The sequence below is a fragment of the Humulus lupulus genome, chromosome 1, assembly GCF_963169125.1.
Source record: "Humulus lupulus chromosome 1, drHumLupu1.1, whole genome shotgun sequence".
Taxonomy (NCBI): domain Eukaryota; kingdom Viridiplantae; phylum Streptophyta; class Magnoliopsida; order Rosales; family Cannabaceae; genus Humulus; species Humulus lupulus.
In genome coordinates, this window is record NC_084793.1 from 19,109,893 (window position 1) to 19,130,529 (window position 20,637).

Here is a 20,637-nt window from a genome sequence, read left to right on the forward strand (position 1 = left end):
CAAGACATTGTCCTTCCTGTCAAGTATCTGGACTGGATGTTTCTCATAGGAGAGATCTGACTCAAGCTCTAGATCCTCGTAACTCAACACACGAGTCACATCTGACACATATTTTCGAAGACCCGAAATATGAAACACATTGTGTACGGCCGACAGTGTCAGAGGTAAGGCCAACCTGTAGGCCACCTTGTAACGACCCGAATTTTCAAGACTCGATAATGCGGAAATAGAAACGTTTTCGTGTAACAAAATGTCTCAAAAACCCGTATAAAAAAACTTTTTAAAAGTCATATGGTCATACTTAATATTTAATAGAAACATAGTTTATGAAGAGTAAACTGAGCCTAGTTTATGAAAATAAAACAACATTTCCAAAAACAAAATAGCTTCCCAAAAGGTCGGTCCACATGTACATTCACAAGGTAGACTCCAGCACTCACTGGTCTGCCTTGCCCTTATTCTTACCTACAACAGGAAACAACTAGGTAAGCGAAAATGCTTAGTAAGTTTAACTTTAAAACAAAAGCACGCAAAGAAGACAAGTGGTCACTGACCACTGGTAACAATATCTTAACAAAATTAGGGTTTCGAATCCATCCGGACCCTAAACAATCAATTTCAAGAACGCAAACGCGTCCTGACAAACTTATGGTCATGCTTGATAACTACTGGCAAACTATTATAGATAAACAGATAAATCTCTGCCCTCAGAAAATCCCAGAGCAAGCAGATATGATATATCACAATATAATTTGAGACCAACGCTCGACAATTTCCAACAATTCGGGCATAAACACGACCTCCAGCATAAATGCTAATTTGTAAGAGAGAACCGAGTCTCAACACTAAGATCTAGCCAATAAATATCCCCATCAAGGGTAACTATTGAGTTACTAAGATATAACGTTTATTATATACATTGGGATCCCACAAATATAATTTAGAGGTCTATTACAAGAAAATATTTACAATTAGTCGATCTAAGCGGCAAAACAGGGTTTAACCCTAGTTTCTCTTCAAACCTCGGCCGTGGTGGTCGAGCAGCTGCATATGTACACATCATCACCTAAGCTCTCCAACTCAAGTATGGTCTAGCTTTCTTTTGCCTTTACCTGCACCACATAGCACCCGTGAGCTGAATCCCAACGAGAAAACTCAATATGCTCATGAATAGTTATAACATGTCATAAGGCACACGCCTAGCAAATATAACCGTATTCAAGCAGGCAACTAAATTCATGTAATGATGGGTATCCAGGATAAGGAATCCTGCCCTCCTGAGTGGATGACTATCAAGTCATTCTCAATTAGATAAGTTATTTAACACTGGTGGTTCCGGTAACCATACCGGGCTTATAACCCTGAGTAGAAGAGTGATAGTTGTAATAGTCACTAAGGTGGGTTCCGTTCCCAATAGCCATGTGACGATAGGGTCACCGGGCTTATAGATAAGCGATCATTTCACTAGCTTAAACAAGTTAGGTGCATGATGACTAGTCACCAACATAACCTACCTCATGACCATAGAGTCATAACCATGGGATTCCGCTCCCAAGCCATGTGACAAGCTGTCACCTAGGCCTTAGGCCCTGGCTCTGAGTAACTAGCTTAGACTAGTCAAGCGCTTATAAGTTTCATCGACCTTAGGGTCGGTCCAGCATCAATGCCCTAGAGTCATTCAACGCTGATATCAATTAGATCTAATATTTTATCAGCCCTGCTTTCATGACGCTTATGCCGTTTTCAGCTCTTAGGTCAGTGATGCGTGACCAGTGCCGTCCCTGACTAGTCAGTGCCATACACAAGTAAGCAATGCTACCAAACATATATCATATGTCAAATATCCGAATATAGGGCATTCAACATGCTTACTTAAAAATTGCTAGCATAATTAGGACCATGCATAAACACAAAGGCTCAAGCTCTGAACAATCTCATATTCAATATTCATAGCATGCCCTAATCACATGTTTCTTGTGCATCACATGCATCACATTTAATCACTTGACATGCCTCAACAATAACCATGCATGTCACATTTAATCAACCAACATGCATCAAGAATAACCATGCATGTCATATACACAGGGTGCAGTTTTCTTACCTTTGGTCCAAGCACAGGTTACCAATAAACGAGCCACAAGCACGATTCCGATTCCAAGCCTCTAGTGATAACCTAGTCACAACCACAAATGGTGATCCAATGAGTTCAAGTTCTAAAACCCACCCCGGAACCAAAACCTAGCCTCCAAGACATCAAACCCCACCAATCCGGGTAGTAGGAATGATCCCGAGGCCTAAAACCAAGTTCCCGAGGTCAAAACACCCAAACGGGCTCAACCCCCTGCTTGAGCCGCGACCCTAACACCTTGAGCCATGGCCCCCAGCCATCCCAGGGGCAAGGGCCGCAGCGCCCACTAACCAGTGCCACGACGCCCAGCAAGGCCACAAGCCTCCACCAGCTTCTTCGAACTAGGGCCGCAACCCCCCACCCAGAACCAGCCATAAACCTGATTTCTCCCATTCTAAACCTTCCAAAAACATACCTAAACACCTCCAAATCCAAAAATCAAAGTTCCCAAACATCCCCATGATCCAAAACCCATAAAACCCAAGCTTCAAATCTAACAAAAACTCATCAAAACACAAAGTCCAATTCAAGCTTAAAAACTTTAAAATAACTTAAAACTTAAAACTTGAATTACCTCCAATTGAGTTGTTTCCAACTAAATCCTCCCGCTAATAAGCTTCTAATCTTTCCTAGGATCGCTATGCCTCGATCCTCGCTTGATTCCGAGTCCAAGAACTCAAGTTACCTTCGAAAATACGATTGGGAGACGAAAAGGGAACTTAGAGGGAGAGAGAAGGTACAGAACGTTCTTTTATTCTTTTAAAAGGTTACTTCAAGCATAAGTAGCCTCAAGCAAATCCTAACGCTCGGGGTCCCGAAAACACTCCCGGGGCAATATAGTCAAAGCCTCCAGAATTTTCCCCTGATCTTACTAACTCCCAATTTATCACCAAATATTTATTCCCATTACCCAATAACCCGGTAATGCTCTAAATACCCCTTGACTCACTCCGAGTCAAGAATAAATCGCGTTTTGACTTTCCCACTAGCTTACGTCCTAGGATCGTCTTGTGCTGGGTAACCCTGGCATAACCAAATAATAATAAAGCACCACACACATATCACATATATGCAAAATATGCCCGAAATGGCCAAAATATGAAAATCACCCAATTACTCATAAATGGGTTCACATGCATATTTAATACACCTAAGCATGCATATAATCATTTAATAACACATTAAATCAATTTTGGCCCTCCCGGCCTCCTAATCAAGGTCTTAAACCTCATTAGGAAATTTGGGGCATTACAACTATCCCTCCTTACAGAAATTTCGTACTCGGAATTTATCTGAACTGTCAGAATATCAATTCTGCACAACTGATCCCAATTTCCCAGGTCATTCCCTCGACCCCACTGTCTCTGCAACATACCTTAACCCAAGGTATAACTTTATTCCTCAGAACTCTATTCTTTTGGTCTCATATCTGGACTGGCTATTCTTTACAGGATAACTTAGCCTCAATTCCCCGATTCTCATAACTCAACTCATAAGTTTCTTTCAACCCATGTCCTCGGCATGGAAATACAAAATACATTGTATATACCTGACAGTGCCAAAGATAAGGTCGAACCAAAATCAACCTAACCAGTCCTATCTAGGACTCAAACTGTTCTGCTACTCTAGGGCTCAACTTGCCCTTAACTCCTCACCCCTTTCCATGGTGATACTTTTAAGGAAGATATGATCTTCTACCTGGAACTCTATGTTCCTGCTTTCCAATTCAGTAAAAATTTTCCATTTACTCTGAGAAGTGAGCATCCAAGCTTCAACCTCTAATAATCCCAATAGTCCCCTGAACCAGCTCAGGATCCAGATATATATTAACTCATTCATCTTATAAGATGTTCTTCCAATATTAATTGGATAACCCTCTCTCTCTGATTTACCATCAGTCTGAGAGTAATAAAATGTACTGAATTCCATCTATATACTCACCGCCTTCTTAACCCTTCCAAAACTTGGAAGTCACAATAGAGTCTTCATCTGATAAGATAGACCTTGAGTTTCATAAAGGCGCTCTATTCCTCTCACAAAGAGATCTGAATACTAATCAGCTGTATTATTTACTTATCCTTACTGATAAAAATGAACTCACTCGGAAAAACTAGTCACAGTGACCCAAACCAATTCACACTGACCCATTAACCTGGCAATCCCACTGCGAAACCCATCGCGATGCTCTCTTATTTCCATTATAAAATACTCAAAGGCTACAATGGCCTCACCGATTTTTGACCCTCTGACAGGCTAAGAACTTTACCACACATCCCATTTCATCCATCTCCATCTCAGGCCATCACTGTAAAGCTTTCATATCCTGTTACATTTCCATGATGTTCGAATGAAGAGAATAGAAGAATAGCATGAGATTCATCCAGAATCTCCCAATTAATCTCAGTGTCCATTGGATTCCAAATCCGATCTCTATACCACAATAAATTCATATCTGACACTGTACAACTCTTAGCTAATCCAGTTAAGACTTTCCACTCAATCTTTCCTATCCGTGGTTCACTTAATCATCTTTCCTTCTAATCCTTTCCGAAATGATAATCTTAAACATAAAACTAGCCACCTAGCCCACCAGAAACTCTACTCCAGTTCTGGTCAGATCCTTTAACCAACATATTGCATAGGCAATTACTTTTCTCTGTCACTGAGATGTCATAACAACCCACAAACTGATTCTGATCTACAAGAAGACTCATAACTCTTTCCCAAGGCACCTGTAATATCCTTACCACCCAAGGACACTCCTGCCCCCAAGACGTTCCTTAACCTTGGCAAATATCTGTAGAGAAAATACCACAATACCATCGTCCAAGACGATCACAAATCTCATTCAAATAATCCTTTGAATGCTCTGTTCATCTGATTCATAAACACTTGACATTAAACAGATTCTCAAGACATACTCAGCACTCCCAATGCTCTTATCTGATACAAACACAGTCTTTTATATAACTTTCTCCCTGATATCTAACTGGTCCTAACCAGATCCAAGATCCACCTTAGAGAATTCCATCTTACTCAATAACTGAACCTTTAATTCTTACAACTCCGCTGAGCCATTCAAAATAATGCCCTCAGTCCGATTCCATTCCTGGTACTAATCCGATCACCATTCTATTCTTTCATATAAAAGAAACCCTGGCAGATCCCCTGGAAGCACATCCAGAAACTCACAGACTAATCCAGTCTGTCCTAATCCCACTGGCACAATCTAAGTGATATCCATCACACTAGCTAAGAGTTCTATGCACCTCCCTGCAATAAAACTCTAGCTCTCAATATAGATGTCTTCAGCATACCAAATCTATGCACAGTGCCAACTGTCACAAAACTTCCCACTCTTAAACCCGAGAGTTACTATACTTTCCTTGCCATTTAAAATTACCCCACATCTACTTAACCAATCCATATCCCAGATCATACCAAAGCCAATCATAACCAGCTTTATCAAAACCACTGATGAGTCATTTTTCAGCACAATCCAACTCATCTCTTGGATCACCAATACAGTATTACTTTCCCATTATAACATAGCCATATAATCTGCATACTAACTTTATGCTTCTCTATATGCAACAAATAAAGGAACAACATGGCACCAACACCAATAAGCATAACTCAAAAATTAGAACTAGCAAACTAACCTGCCACCCCTGAAGAACTAGTCTCAGTCTTTGACTGCCTCGAAATAAACACTCGGGCTGGAGCCAAGCTGTCTATCCCCTTTTGCTCATCATCTCTTAGCACTGGGCAATTCTTCACAATATGCCCAACCATGCCACATGCAAAACATGCCTTTGCTTGGCATTCTCCCAGATGACGCCTCGTGCGCCGACTACATATTGGACGAGTCTTCCAACTTTCCTTCTTACTTACTCCAATAAGTGGAGATACCACTATCTGAGATCCGTGCTCCCTAGCACTCTTCTTCTCATCTCTTATGCTCTCAACAGTAAGAGCCTTCTCTACCACCTGAACATAGGTAGATATTTCATACACTGGGGCAACTCTAATGCCCCGAGCTATTCCAGGATTCAATCCCTGAACAAACCTTTCCTTCCGAGCCACATATGTGGGTACCATGTCTAAAGAAAACTTGGCCAACCCATCAAATCTGCTAACATACTCGGTTACTGTTGCATTACCCTGAACGGGATTCAGAAACTCATTCATCTTAGCGGTCTTAGCTACATCACTATAATACTTTTTATTAAACAGCTGCCTAAATTCTTTCCAATCCATCACAGCTGTGTCTCGTATCTGGGATACTACCTCCCACCACGTCTGGGCATCATTCCGCAAAACAAATGTTGCACAAGCTGCCTTATCATGACCTACCAGTCCCATACTATCAAGAATTGAACTGATCATGCCCATCCATTGCTCAGCTCTGAATGGATCTAGGCCTCCCTCGAAGACTGGAGGGTAATACTCTTGGAATCTTCCACAGAGAAATTCCCATCTATTCTCAACCCAAGGCTGAGCCAAAGCTGATGCCACTCCTGACATAACAAAGGAAGAAGTGCTCCCCAACAGATTCTGCTGTTGCTTCAGACACCTGATCTCTTCCTCGTGCCTCTGCAATCTTGATTGCAAATCTGTAAGCATCTGCTGAAAATTCATAGGAGCAGATGAATAACTAATACCCTGGGTGTAACTCCCTGCCTCATTCTAACCACCACTAGGCCTCATTATCTGCCTTGGCTATAAACCTGCTGATTGAATCTGCAGTCAATAACTTGACCTATTAATCATGATGAGCATATTAAGAGCTTTCCCCACGGGAAAAATCTTACCAAACCACAATCACAAACCACTTGCAGTGCTAAAAACATGCCCATGGCATTCATACATCAATCATAATCCCTACTCTTCCAACATTCATACCATGCCTCCAACTCCAGCATGAAAATATGACAATTATATATTCATGGAGCAGGTAATCATATAATCACATCCATATATATATATATATATATATTCACAGAGCACATAATCATATAGTCAAGAGCCAGCTCTATCAGAATCTCATGCTCCCTAATACAATGTGCAGGTAAAGCATTTACATTCTATTTAAGCAGTTAAGCACATAACTACAGAAATAGTTACCATTCCCTGAGTGAAGCTATCTTCAGTGACGAGTGTACATGCCTAGCTTGTTTTTAGGAACCATAAACCTTGGCTTACTCTGATACCAAGTTGTAACGCCCGAAACTCCAGAGACCATTATGGTGTGCCTTGTAAACAGTGCTAAACTCGCTAATCGAGTCATTTGGCCAAAAACATGTAACTAAGTATGATTAGCGATTTAGGGATTAAAATTTTTGGTTAAGATATAACGTTTCATTAGAACATTTTTTATATACATTGGGATCCCAAAAATATAATTTAGAGGTCTATTATAAGAAATATTTACAAGCAACCGATCTAAGCGGAAAAATAGGGTTTAACCCTAGTTTCTCTTCAAACCTCGGCCGTGGTGGTCGACCAGCTGCATATGTACACATCATCACCTAAGCTCTCCAACTCAAGGATGGTCCATCTTTCTTTTGCCTTTACCTGCACCACATAGCACCCGTGAGCCGAAGCCCATCAAGAAAACTCAATATGCTCATGAACAGTTATAACATATCATCAAATCATAAGGCACACGCCTAGCAAATATAACCGTATTCAAGCAGGCAAATAAATTCATGTAATGATGGGTATCCAGGATAAGGAATCCTGCCCTCCTGAGTGGATGACTATCAAGTCATTCTCAATTAGATAAGTTATTTAACACTGGTGGTTCCGGTAACCATACCGGGCTTATAACCCTGAGTAGAAGAGTGATAGTTGTAATAGTCACTAAGGTGGGTTCCGTTCCCAATAGCCATGTGACGATAGGGTCACCGGGCTTATAGATAAGCGATCATTTCACTAGCTTAAACAAGTTAGGTGCATGATGACTAGTCACCAACATAACCTACCTCATGACCATAGAGTCATAACCATGGGATTCCGCTCCCAAGCCATGTGACAAGCTGTCACCTAGGCCTTAGGCCCTGGCTCTGAGTAACTAGCTTAGACTAGTCAAGCACTTATAAGTTTCATCGACCTTAGGGTCGGTCCAGCATCAATGCCCTAGAGTCATTCAACGCTGATATCAATTAGATCTAATATTTTATCAGCCCTGCTTTCATGACGCTTATGCCGTTTTCAGCTCTTAGGTCAGTGATGCGTGACCAGTGCCGTCCCTGACTAGTCAGTGCCATACACAAGTAAGCAATGCTACCAAACATATATCATATGTCAAATATCCGAATATAGGGCATTCAACATGCTTACTTAAAAATTGCTAGCATAATTAGGACCATGCATAAACACAAAGGCTCAAGCTCTGAACAATCTCATATTCAATATTCATAGCATGCCCTAATCACATGTTTCTTGTGCATCACATGCATCACATTTAATCACTTGACATGCCTCAACAATAACCATGCATGTCACATTTAATCAACCAACATGCATCAAGAATAACCATGCATGTCATATACACAGGGTGCAGTTTTCTTACCTTTGGTCCAAGCACAGGTTACCTTTTCGTCTAAGTTCCCTTTTCGTCTCCCGGTCGTATTTTCGAAGGTAACCTGTGCTTGGACTAAAGGTAAGAAAACTGCATCTGGTATGTGATATATGTGATTATGGCTTGGCTTGAATTATTGAACAAGAATATGGATAGGGCATGAACGCTTGAGAAAGTGCATGATTATGATTATGCTTGTGATTATTGATTAAGCATGTTGAATGCTTTGTATTTTGATATTTGATATATCATGTATGCCTGTTTGCATTATCTGATTGAGAAAGACTTGACTTATGAGTTAAGGACGGCAATAGCGCGTTGAGCGCTGGTCGTTTTGGTTAGGCTAACATGAGCACATCATACGCTTGTCCGACCTAAGGGTCGTGGAAAATTCAGCACCAAGTACGTTGGGCCAGCTCCAAGGCTGGTTATATAGAGGATAGGGCAAAGGGCCTCAGGGTGACTTATTAGTCCCATATCCTAGGGTTGGGCCCCATAATTGACTTATGAGTGAAGAGCGACATTAGCACACTGAGTGCTGGTCGAAAGCATTGACTTATAAGTCAAGGACGACAATAGCATTGAGTGCTGGTCGAAAAGCATTGACTTATGAGTCAAGGACGACATTAGCACACTGAGTGCTGGTCGAAAAGCATTTACTTATGAGTCAAGAACGACAATAAGGCTAAGCGCTGGTTGAAAAGCATTGACTTATAAGTCAATGGCGGCAATGACGTGTTGAGCGCTGGTCGATATAGTTATGCCTAATCAGGAGCGTTGCATATGCTTGACCGACCTATTGGTCGTGGAAAACTCAGCGCGAGGTACGCTAGGCCAGCTCCAAGGTTGGTTATACAGAGGATAGGGCAAAGGGCCTCGGGGTGACTCATTATTCCCATATCCTAGGGCGTTGAGCCCCAATTTGATTCCATAATTATGTATTCTGGGCATTGGACCCCGGTATGATTCATTGATCATTTATCTTGGGCTATTGGCCCCATATGACACTGTAGTCATTTATATGAATGGTATGCATGATGAGTAGGGTTATTACTGCTAGGCATGCTTATTATGATTTGGTAATATGTTATTAACTGCTTATGAGCATGTTTAAGTTTTCTTACTGACCCTTGGCTCACGGGTGCTATATGGTGCAGGTAAGGGGAAAAGAAAGTTGGACCATCCTTGAGTTGGAGAGCTTAGGTGATGATGTGTACATATGCGGCTGCTCGACCACCATGGTCGAGGTTTTAAAGAGGAACTAGGGTCAAATCCTATTTTGCCGCTTAGGTCGGCTGGTTGTAACTTTTTCATTGTAATTAACCTTTTTAAATGTATTTTGGGATCCCATGTATGAAGTAAACATTTTAGTGAAACACTTGTACCTTTGACCAAAATTTTTAACCCTAACCCATTAATCATGTTTATTTACATGGTTATGCCCAAATGACTCATTTAGCGAGTTTAACACTATTTAAAATACATAGTGTAATGGTCCCTGAGTAGTAGGGTATTACAATAGCACTGCATTATGATGGTTTTAGATGGCCCATAAGAGGCATACAAATATTTCAAAATTTTCCCTGTTTAAAAACTCAAATGCCAAAATGATATAGTCATGTATATCCTGATGTTTGTGCTGGCAATAGAAAGTGAAAAAGGTAGAAGATTTCCAAATCTTATGAGCTCTAGAATAGCAAAGTAAAGCATGAGAGATTGTTTCCTCCTGAACACCATAGATACTACAAGTAGATGATGGAAGTATTTTCCGAAGATGCAAATTCACTGAGACATGTAAAATATGAGAGAAAAATCTCCAAAAAAATGTTTAACCTTAGGTGGAATCTTAGCATGCCATAGAAAAGACCACCATTTTTTAGAAACTAAAAGATTAGAAGAGGAATGAGCAAAATTTACAGTAGCAACCAAATGATAACCTGATTTAACAATATAATCCCCAAAGGAAGTAAGACTCCAAACCAAACTATCTTGACCCATATCACCATATAAAGGAGTAGATAAAACAACAGAAACAACAACATCAAAGAAATATTGGTGAAGTTTATTTACATCCCAGGTTCCAAAAGAAGTGACAAAAAAGGAAACTTTATTAGAGGGAGGAGGAGATGAACAACTATAAAAAATAAATCTAAGGTTAGGGATCCAATAGTCTTATTGAGTTTGAACATTTTCACTATTAAGCTACTTTCCAAATTAGGCCTCGTTTAAGGAGTTGTCTACCCTAAAAGATACTCTTCCAAGAGTAAGATGAAAAACATCATTCTTTAGCATATAGAAAAGTAGAATTTGGATAATATCTAGCTTTAAGAATGTGTGTGAGCGAAAATTAGGAATTTTGAAAAAAAATCCAAGCTTGATTAAAGTGCATTAAAAATCTAAAACCTAACCCTCCATAAAATTTGGAAGAATAGAGAGAAGACCCATTTTCTCAATGAATTTTGAGTTGTAAATTAGAGGATCCCACCAAAACTTAGACATCACATATTCTAATATCATTACAAATTTTAGTAGGAAGACGAAAACAAGCCATATCATAAGTATATATTGCCTGAATTATAACCTTAACTAAAACTTCTTTACCAGCCCTAGAAAAGTATTTCGAATGCCAAGAAGTAAGATAAGAAAGAGCTATATCCTTAAGAAAAGTGAAAGAGCCTGTCTTATATCAAGTAAAACACTGAGGTAAGCCTAAATATTTACTAACAAAAGGTTTATTTTCTAAAGAAAGATGGCTAAAAAGTATTTGTTTAGCATGTATAAATTACACAAACAACACCACTAACACAAAATGAAATAGATACAAAAGATAAACATTTCATAATCAAACAGACAAATCTAGAGGGAAGATTAAAGGCTAACATAATAGACTCAACAAAAGACCATTCAACCCTATTAAAAGTTTTAGCCATGTCTAGTTTTAAAGCAGCCCAACCTAGTCTACATTGTCTTCTATAGTTAATAGATTTCTTGAGCAATTAAAATATTATCAAATATAATCCTGTCTGAAAAAAAAAAACACTTTGAAAAGGAGAAATTATGTTACACAAAATTGGTTTAAGTCTATTGACAAAAGTTCTAGAAATAACTTTATAAATAGTAGAACAAAGTCTAATAGGGCGAAAATCCTTAAGAAGAGTGTGGGCATTATGTTTCTTAGGAATAAGAACAATTAGAATAGTATTAAGCTTTAGATATATCAACATCATGATTTAAAAAGTCCAAAACAACACTAATTAGATCAGTCCCCAAAACATTCGAGTTTTTCTAATAAAAATAAGCATTGAAACCATCTAAACCAGGAGCTTTATCTCCTGAAAGCTTAAATAAAGCAATTTTAACTTCATCAAGAGTAAAAGACTGATTCAAAAGGTTGTAATGGTCGCTAGAGATAGTAGTTATAACAACATATTAAGCATGAGGGTCAACACCTTGAGAAGAATTTTTTTTTATAAAAATAAGATACCATATCATCACTTATCTCAACAAAGTTATTAACTTGAGTTCCATCATCTAAGGTTAACAATCTAATATTGTTAGTCTTAAGTCTATGTGAATCAACTTTATGGAAGAACCTAATAATTTTATCACCAGATTTGAGCTAAGAAACTCTAGCACGTTGTTTCCAATTCTTTTATTCTTTAAATAATAAAGCATCTAATTGTGATTGTAAATATTTAATTTTATTTAAGATATTATTAGTAGTTGGGACTATAGATTGAAGGTTAGTAATCTCATTAGTAAGAGCAGAAATCTTAGATTTAAATAACTGAAGCGAAGAAGCACTCAAAGTATGTAAAGAGTGAGTACAAGTCATCTGTTTATTAAAAAAAAGTAGTAATATGAGCATGAGGAAAATTATAACCATCATTAGAAGACAACCAAGACTCTTTAACAGTGTCAAAAAAGAAGATTTTGTTAACCAACTATTTGCAAATAAAAACCTATACTTATTAGTTTTGAGCAAAAAAAAGGAAGAATCCGAAAAAACTATCTTAAAAGGGAAGATGAAAAAGTGTAGCATTAGTATATCATATCCTTTAGAATTTATAACACACCAATCCAATATTTCATTAAGAATTATTATTAGACCAAGTAACGTATTGCCAATAAAAGCAAATGAAACATATTATATCTATCTAGAAAATCAACAAAAGCATTCATATTAGCATATAATGGTTGTGAACCGCCATACTTATCATTAGTATATAGATAAGAATTAAAATCATCCATGATAAGCCATGGCATAAATGGAGCAACATGATAAACGCGAGATAAAATGGACCAAGTAAAATATCGATAAGATAATACAAGAGAAGCATAATAACAAGTAAAGTGCCATATATTATCATCATTAGTATTTACATCACAGTCGATATGATTAAAAGAGTAAGACAAATGTAACAACGCCCTATACTACTATCATTACAAACGATGACTACTTGGTAGTTATTAAGAAAAATACCAAATTTATAAAAAAGTTCAGCGGGGTCTTAGTGAAACATGCAATAAGGGCCCATATGGCTTTTATGCATATTTAAAATAAAAGTTCAAAGTACCACTGTAAACGTAAGAAAAACATAGATAAACTCCATAAAATGTTCTTGGCATTAACTAGATCGTTATCTGTTCATCAGAGCCCCATGACAAACATACTCAGACTAAAGAACGCCCCGCATCACCATGCGTGTCAATGAGAAACCCTATTGCCTACTTGAAAGGGGGAAAGTAAGGGTGTGAGCTAAAAGCCCAGTAAGGAACTACAAACAAGGAAAGAAAGCACAACATAAGAGCATAATCAACATATCTCATAAAATCTTAACATATTTTTCTTATAGCAATCATTATCAACATATGTCATACGAAAACATAACCATAATAATATAAGTCATAATCATAATCATAAACATAAAATTACATAATACATAAGTATAATCATACATCATGTGATCATGACATCCTTATTGTCCATGTCACATCATACAGTTCTATGAGGTAATTAGTAAAGCATAAACCGGTAAATTCTCATCTATAAGGTATTCAGGAGCTCTGGTCCTAGAATAATCTCGGCGCGTCCGCCCTATAAGTTACGTCATACTTAGTAACTCATTTGTTGTGTCGCGTTTAGCACGCTAACAACCTCTGATTTTTAGACAACATACAAGCACACATACAAGCAGCTCATCTCATAACATTACATCTCATGTAGTCAACATAAACTCATATAATAAAATAAACTCATAGAATTTCTAGCTAACATCCTTACATTCATAAAACATTCATGGCACCTTTTTGGTCAACTTTTGGGACACCCTTTTTTATGTAGCCTTAGCATCAGTCATACAAACATATACATTATCATAAAACATTAGTAACATTATAACAATCTAGGAATAAGTACTATCTAACTTCCTTACTGTTGGGGGAGAGTGAGATAACACCACCACAAGAAATAGAATCTACACAAAATTTGGATTTACAGAGACTTAAAAATGATTGAGAAAGAACATGCAAACCCAAGTAGAACAATGGTGTAATGCCTTCCTAATCAAAGACCGTTACACTGTGTACTTTAAATTGTGTCAGACTTGCTAATCAAGTCATTTGGTTATAAACGTGTAACTAAGGTTAACGTAAAATGTTAGGGTTAAATTTTTTGGTCAAATGAATTGTTGACTCTTATTTAAAATGTTTATACATACATGGGATCCCAAAATATTTCAACCAAACTTTTAGAAAATGTGTATATACATCAGAATTACAGACGGCCGACCTAAGCGACAAAATCAGGGCTACAACCCTAGTTTCTCTGAGATATCCTCGTCTATGGTGGACTAGTAACCGCATATGTACACGCCACCACCGAAGCTCTTCAACTCATGGCTAATCAAGCTTTCCTTTTCCCTTACTTGCACCACAAAGCACCCATGAGCCAAGGCTTAGCAAGAAAACCTAAACATGTGCATAAATATGGGTAATAATATACTCATATTGACATACAATCATAAATAAATGGTCATTGGACCATTCTGGGGCCGCTGCCCTAAACAATTGACCTTAGAGTCAACCCATGGGCCCTATCCCCTAGCTATGTGACCATAGAGTTACTTGGGGCCCTCGCCTTTAGCTCTGGGTAACTAGCCATAGAGCTAGCCAAACACTTTTGTTTTCCATCGACCATTGGGTTGGCCTACGTAATAGTACATTGCTGGTTTAGGCCTAAGTCTTTCGACCAGCGCGCACACTATTGCCATCTTTGACTAATAAGTCAAGCCCTGATCCAGGTATTCGAATATCAATACATAAACAGATATGGATAGGCATACCTCAACAAGACAAACACACATACATATTAATCACATAACATCATCAAGTAACCATAATCATAGTAATAATCATGCTTATTTAACCAGGCCAAGCCCTAGCCACGCAAACCATGCAAACAATCATGAAACACTTAAGCATGTATAGAATATTCAAGTATGTTTAATCAATAAACAGAATGATAACTTAATCATAATCATTTTCAGGGGCCCAAGCCCTATTCATAATTATTATTAACAGTTGGGCCAAGCCTTAATCACATATAACATGTCTTGGGTGCAGTTTTCTTACCTCAGGTCCGAGGATAGCGTAAAATAAGAACGACCCTCGAGCACGAGCCCCTAGCAATAACCTAGTCACAACCATAATATAGGATTCCATAAATAGCGAGCAAATAAAGGCTTCCGGACTGAGTCCTAGCCTCTGGGACCTTTGATTCTTCTAAATCGGGCAGTAGAATCTATCCCGAGCCTTAAGGAAAAGATTCCTGTCTCTAAAATCTCACCATGGCCAAACCAACCCAGGCGGGTCGCGACTTGCCCTTGAGGGTCACGACATGCCCCTCAAGTCAGAGTCCCTCCTCCCCTGGAAATGGAACACGGGCCTTGACCTACCCTTGAGGGTCGCAGCGCGCCCCCCAGACAGAAGCCCCCAGGGCCCTGGGTTCGGTTGGGTCGCGACCCCTCAAGAACAGGGCCGCGACTTGGCCATGCGAACCCAGATTTCCTCCATTTTTCATCAGCCAAATTCAACCAAAACCATCCCAATTCCACCCTAAAATAATAATTCAATCATCATAACAATTTTAATATCTTCCCAGCAACAAAACCCAACTAAAATCTAGATTAAAAACCCACCAAAAATCAAACTCTCACACTTGAGCCACAAGCTCAAGAACACCTCAAACTTTAAGGAAAACAGAGCAGAAATCAATCTGAAACAAGGATTAAGGTATTACCTTAGCCATGAATGGTGATCCCCTAGCCATAAGCTATCCAAATTCTAATCCCAAGCCTTCAATTCCTTAGTTTCCAGCCAAAATATACCTAGTTCTTCAAAAAGTTACTTAGGGAAGTTGAGAGAGAGAGAGAGAGAGATAGTTGGTTCAATGAGGTGTTTAAGTGTTTATGCTTTTGTTTCCTTGAGGTTTAAACGACTTAAGCTAATCCCGAGGCTCGGGGTACCAAAAACGTCCTTGAATGCAAAATGGTCAAAATCCCCAATATTCCCTCCTAATCTCGCTAACTCTAAATATATCCTTAATTATTCATTCCCATTACTCAATAACTTGATTTAATTTCAAATACCTAAAATACCCCTTGACTCACCCCGAGTCGGGTATTGGGTCCCGTTGTGACTTTCCTGCTAACTTGCTCCCTATGATCATCTCGTGCCGAGTAACCCAAATAAACTCACATAATAATGTGGTCTCTCACATATATCACATATATGATCATATATATAATTATGCCCATAACGGGCCAAATTACGAAAGCTGCCCTTCTAATAAGAAATGGACCCACATGCGTATTTAATATCCCTAAACATGCATAACTAGTTATATTATCATATAACTCACATAATCACAACCAAATGTATAAAATAAACATATAATTCCATATATTACCATACTGACCCCCTAATCAAGGCCCTAAGCCTTATTAGGTAATTTTGGGACGTTACAAATGGTGTTCTTCAACTTTGATGAAGCTTCAAACCCTAGGCAAGATCACCACTTTGAGCAAAACCTTTAAGCAATCCTTTGAGCCAACCAAACACAAACCGAGGCTTATACACGTTGCAAAATGTTTTCCTAATACTCTATTTCCCAGCCACCATTGATGCTTGAGGCCTTCTCTTGAGGAAATTAGGATTGAGATTGAACAAGCCTTCAACTTTCAAAGTCAAGCACTTTCTTGGAGAGTTCTTGGAGAAAACTAGAGATTCTTGGAGCTAGAGAGAGAGAGAGGGTAGAGAGAGATTGGAGAGAGTGATCAAGTCCCCCAAAACACTATTTTTGACCCTTATATATAGTAGGCACCATTATTATGTCTAACCAATAGAGTTAGACTTGAAAAACACATCATTTAGAGCATTTACGATATTTCATGTAATACAGCAGGCGACGTGTCGCCTACATGCAGGCGATGTCTCGCCTCTTGGGTGGTGACGTATCGCCACCCTCTCTCACTTTGGACACTTCCAAAGGTCCCAAAAATCTCCAAATGCCACCAAACTTTTTGGGAGTCCTTAGATATTCTCATGTATCACTTTGGGCCCAAATTTGCATTTTTAAAGTGCCTACAATTGGAAACTTAAATTCACATCTTCATTATGTGAATTCTACGAAGTATTTATACATTGCTTGTATTTTAACACTTATTATTTGTATTTAACCAATCATAACACTAACCTCAACTCCAAGCAATTCAAAGAGCGGAATACTTCACAACGTGCCTAGAATCACAATCAAACACTTGACTCAATATCAAGTAAAACTATGCATACCATACAAGCATACCCCACGTGTGCATGGACCATACACCCATGACACAATAATATCACATAGCTCATAAAATAATATTCTCAATTCTACTAGTGAATCCTTAATGTTTGCAAAACAAGAATCGTGCATTTAATTAAATGACGTATTTTTTAACATAAAACTAAGCTTGCATGTAACATGTATACGTGGGAGAGTTCTCAAAATGCGCATTGGAGTTGGTAGATTCTACTTGTTTGATTTATCGTCATTTCCTTAAAAATTCAGCAAGAATTAGTTTACCAACTTATTAACGTTACCATATTACCTCTTTGGATCATAAGGTTCCACTCTAGATTTTAATTTCACAAAAATTATTTTATTTAACTAGCCCTTTAGTTATATTTGCACCAAAATAATAAAATCTCATTTATTATTTAAATAAAAATGACAACACTTTTCTATTTCCCACAAAATAATTAATTTTGATAAAATTAATTAATTTCATAAAATACTCTTATTCATTCTATCATAGTGACTTAGTTAATAAATAAAATAGAAATAAATTAGCCTTGCAAAAAGTAAAACCTCAAGGTCACGAAAATTTTCATTAAGCTACAATTACATGAAAGTTGGGAAAATGCTAACTATATTCTCATTGATTAAATAATTTTTTGGTCATCTTTTAGAAAATAAGTTTACTAAATTATTTTGTAAATAAATTTTGCATAATTATTTATAAGAAAATACACATCCAAAGTATGGAAAATCATATTTTTCATGTATAAACTTTAAGGCATAAATTATTAAAACATATATTTGATATGAGATTTTCCATAAAGTTAAGTAAAAATCAGCAAGCATATTACCACATTAATTGTAAGGCATGAGTTTTTAAAACACATCTTACTATCTTTTTAATTAAAAGCAATTTACCATATTACTAAGCAAAATCAACAAGCAAAATATACTCAATTTCACAATTTAACAATATTCTCATCACCCAAAAATTAAAAATAAAATCAAGAAGTCAAAGAGGCCGAAACCCATACACACTTCAATTTTCAATTTTTTTCACTTTAACCACCCAAAACATAATGATACAAAGACATAACAACATTCCAATAAAAATCTTTTAATAATTATAAATCAAGCCTTAACATGCTTCTTATAAAAAAATTAATTATGTTGATATAGTATTAACCAAAGTGAAAACAATTCTCATATGCACAATATAACACAATACACCCTAGCATGCATTCTAGTAATACAACATAACCATACACTCAAATCCATAAGCATGCTTATTAATACTCGAAAGAAACAAAAACAAGAACCTAAGACATGTACTAGTCAAAACTTACACCATCTTCCAACCTTATTTTCATTTTCCAATTCAAACCCAACATGTCTTTAATTCAAAAAAATATCTTATCAACACATAATATCAACATAGCAACATAAATAATAAAACAAAAAAAATAAACTGTAACGCCCTATTTCCTTAGAGCCGTTACTAAGTGAGTTAAAAAAAACGTGCCATTAGCTCGCTAATTGAGGTTTTAGGTTAAAAGTGTAGCTAAACTGTAATAAAAGTCATTTAAAGGCATTTGATATGAAAATGTAGTAGTCATTCATTGAAAACGTAAAGAGTTATACATTTAGGATCCCAAAATATTGTTTAGAAAATACTTTACATCTCAAAATACATTTAAGGTCGACCTAAGCGACATATCAACTATTACAGTACATTTTCCAAAAATAACCCTAGCTGTGGTGGCCAAGTAGGCCGAACATGTACCCGTTGCTCCACGCTCTCCATACTCTTGGTTGGTCGACCTTTCTTTTGCCCTTATCTGCACCGTAGAGCACCCGTGAGCCGAAGCCCAGCAAGAAAAATCAATACAAAATAGATAACATATGCATATCTATCAACATCACAGAACAAAGCAGCCAACAAGATAAAACACATAGCGGCCATGCTGTCCCAGGTGCTTTACCAGGCCCTGGGTTTGCGGTCTTCATTGAGAAGATGACTCCAGCATCCTAGGAGGGTCTCGCCCTAACGGCCTGCACTTTGAGTGCTCAACACCGTTCCCGGCTCCTTGTCGTACTCGGCTTCCTGCCATTCTCGGCCTTCACCATTTCTGGCCTTCGCCGTTTATTCACAAATATGCATTACATAGTATAATATCAACAAATATTTAAACATAAACAATAGGGCTATGCCCTGCAATTCAATCAATAGGTACAAGCCCTTACAAGCAATAGGGCCACACCCTGCTCTACAGGTACAACAGTTTTCTTACCTTTAATCGGAATGCTAACAGTCAAGCAAGCAATCACGACTTCCGAGAACGATCCTCTCCTGAGTCCCAGCGGTATCCTAGTCACACCCCACAAGTAATGTTCTCGTTATTACCCGATTTTAAAATTGATCCCCGGAACCAATCCCGTGCTCTCGGGACCTCCCATTTCCCCACATGGGGTGGTGAAATCGTGCTCCGAGCCCCCTGAGCCTAAGCCCTAAAAACACAAATTTAAGGGCCCTGAAAATGGCCTAGCACCGTGGCACCCAGTCAGGGCCCCCTGCCCTGGATCATCCTAGCATCGCAGCTCGGAAGAACAACGCCACGACGCTCCTACGCGAACCCAGAAAACTTGGTTTTTCCATCATTTTTCCCCGAGCCAAAACTCACCCAAGCCATGCCCCAAGTGTACCCAAGTCCCAAAGGGTCCCAAAACTCCAAATAACACCACATACACAACATATATGCATCAAAACCCAATCCAAACTCACACCTAAACCCAATTTCAATCAATGGTTTAAAATTCTAGAAAAACTTAACCCAAACCAGAAACTTTTCAAAACTTGAAGGAACCCTTACCTTTAGATCAGATTTCGACCCTAGGCTGCTTCCAATGCTACTCCAAGCTTCAACCCTCAAGCTTAAGTTCCTTAAGACTTATCCCAAAATCCAAATTAAGAAATCACAAAGAAAATTCAAAACTCTCAAGAACATCAAGCAATACTCAAAACTAGAAAATGAAGCTCTTACCTCTTCTTGGATTTCGAATTTCCTAAGGCTTGGTAGC